This window comes from Arachis ipaensis, chromosome B1 (genome assembly GCF_059453495.1).
Source record: "Arachis ipaensis isolate K30076 ecotype BB chromosome B1, ASM5945349v1, whole genome shotgun sequence".
NCBI lineage: Eukaryota > Viridiplantae > Streptophyta > Magnoliopsida > Fabales > Fabaceae > Arachis > Arachis ipaensis.
Genome location: NC_142436.1, coordinates 45,643,923 through 45,646,531, shown reverse-complemented (window position 1 = coordinate 45,646,531; position 2,609 = coordinate 45,643,923). Strand labels below are relative to the sequence as shown.

Sequence of the window (2,609 nt, the reverse complement as noted above, 5' to 3'; positions counted from 1 at the left end):
AAAGGCCAGCTTGGTGCTTGTTTCTGGCGTTAAACGCCAGACAGATGCTTGTTTCTGGCGTTTAAACGCCAGAATGCTCTTCCTCCAGGGTGTGCTATTTTTAATGCTATTTTTCATTTTGTTTTTTATTTTTTAGTAGTTTTTGTGACTCCACATGATCATCAACCTAATAAAACACGAAAATAACAATAAAAATAAAATAGACATAATTAAATAACATTGGGTTGCCTCCCAACAAGCGCTTCTTTAATGTCAATAGCTTGACAGTGAGCTCTCATGGAGCCTCACAGATAATCAGAGCAAGGTTGGAACCTCCCAACACCAAACTTAGAGTTTGGTTGTGGCCTTCCAACACCAAACTTAGAGTTTGACTGTGGGGGCTTTGGTTGACTCTGCAGTGAGAGAAGCTTTTCATGCTTCCTCTCCATGATTACAGAAGGAGATCCTTGAGTTTTAAACACAAGGTTGTCCTCATTCAGTTGAAGGATTAACTCTCCTCTGTCCACATCAATCACAGCTCTTGCTGTGGCTAGGAAGGGTCTTCCAAGGATGATGGATTCATCCTCATCCTTCCCAGTGTCAAGGATTATGAAATCAGCAGGGATGTAAAGGCCTTCAACCTTTACTAACACGTCCTCTACTTGTCCACAAGCCTATTTTCTTGAGTTGTCTACCATCTCTAATGAGATTCTGGCAGCTTGCACCTCAAAGATCCCAAGTTTCTCCATTACAGAGAGTGGCATTAAGTTTATTCCTGACCCCAGGTCACACAGAGCCTCCTCAAAGGTCATGGTGCCTATGGTACAGGGTATTAAGAATTTGCCAGGATCCTGTTTCTTTTTAGGTAATTTCTGCCTATCCAATGCATTCAGTTCATTGGTGAGCAAGGGAGGTTCATCTTCCCAAGTCTCGTTGCCAAATAATTTGGCATTCAGCTTCATGATTGCACCAAGGTACTTAGCAACTTGCTCTTCAGTGACATCTTCATTCTCTTCAGAAGAAGAATACTCATCAGAGCTCATGAAGGGCAGAAGGAGGTTCAATGGAATCTCTATGGTCTCTAGATGAGCCTCAGATTCCTTTGGTTCCTCAAAGGAAAACTCCTTATTGGACACGGAACGTCCCAGGAGGTCTTCCTCACTAGGATTCACGTTCTTCCCCTCCCTTATAGGTTCAGCCATGATGGTCAAATCAATGGCCTTGCACTCTCTCTTTGGATTTTCTTCTGTATTGCTTGGGAGAGTACTAGGAGGAGTTTCAGTGACCCTTTTACTCAGCTGGCCCACTTGTGCCTCCAAATTTCTAATAGAGGACCTTGTTTCATTCATGAAACTCACAGTGGCCTTAAATAGATCAGAGACTATATTTGCTAAGCTAGATGGGTTCAGCTCAGAATTCTCTGTCTGTTGCTGATTGGATGATGGAAAATATTTGCTATTGCTAAACCTGTTTCTTCCACCATTATTAAAGCCTTATTGAGGCTTTTGTTGATCCTTCCATGAGAAATTTGGATGATTTCTCCATGAGGGATTATAGGTGTTTCCATAGGGTTCACCCATGTAATTCACTTCTGCTATTGCAGGGTTCTCAGGATCATAAGCTTCTTCTTCAGAAGATGCCTCTTTAGTACTGTTGGATGATTCCTTCAATCCATTCAGACTCTGAGAGATCATATTGACTTGCTGAGTCAATATTTTATTCTGAGCCAATATGGCATTCAGAGTATCAATTTCAAGAATTCCCTTCCTCATAGGCGTCCCATTACTCACAGGATTCCTTTCAGAAGTGTACATGAACTGGTTATTTGCAACCATGTCAATGAGTTCTTGAGCTTCTGCAAGCATTTTCTTTAGGTGAATGGATCCACCTGCAGAATGGTCCAATGACATTTTAGATAATTCAGACAGACCATCATAGAATATATCCAGGATGGTCCATTATGAAAGCATGTCAGAAGGACACTTTTTGGTCAGTTCCTTGTATCTCTCCCAAGCTTCATAGAGGGACTCACCTTCTTTCTGTTTGAAGGTTTGAACATCCACTCTAAGCTTACTAAGCTTTTGAGGAGGAAAGAACTTGGCTAAGAAAGCCGTGACCATCTTATCCCAAGAGTTCAGGCTATCCTTAGGTTGAGAGTCCAACCATATTCTAGCTCTGTCTCTTACAGCAAACGGGAAAAACATAAGCCTGTAGACCTCGGGATCAACCCCATTGGTCTTAACAGTATCACAGATTTGCAAGAATTCAGTTAAGAACTGAAAAGGATCTTCTGATGGAAGTCCATGAAACTTGCAATTCTGTTGCATCAGAGAAACTAATTGAGGTTTCAGCTCAAAATTGTTTGCTCCAATGGCAGGGGGATTGAGATGCTTCTTCCATGTAAATTGGAATTTGGTGCAGTAAAGTCACCAAGCATCTTCCTTGCATTGTTATTATTTTCGGCCATGTCTCCTTCTTTTTCAAAAATTTCTGTCAGATTTTTTCCACAGAGTTGTGCTTTGGCTTCCCTTAGCTTCCTCTTCAGAGTCCTTTCAGGTTCAGGATCAGCTTCAACAAGAATGTTCTTATCCTTGTTCCTGCTCATATGAAAAAGAAGAAAACAGAAAATA

General features: G+C 41.4%; 1 non-coding gene across 1 annotated transcript; it reads left to right on the top strand.

The window, feature by feature from the left end:
• The first annotated feature begins 1,943 nt into the window (after nt 1-1,943).
• On the top strand, nt 1,944-2,051 carry LOC148576425 (small nucleolar RNA R71). Its single transcript, XR_015904494.1, has one exon. It is a non-coding gene; the product is annotated as a small nucleolar RNA R71 (small nucleolar RNA).
• Nucleotides 2,052-2,609: the final 558 nt, after the last annotated feature.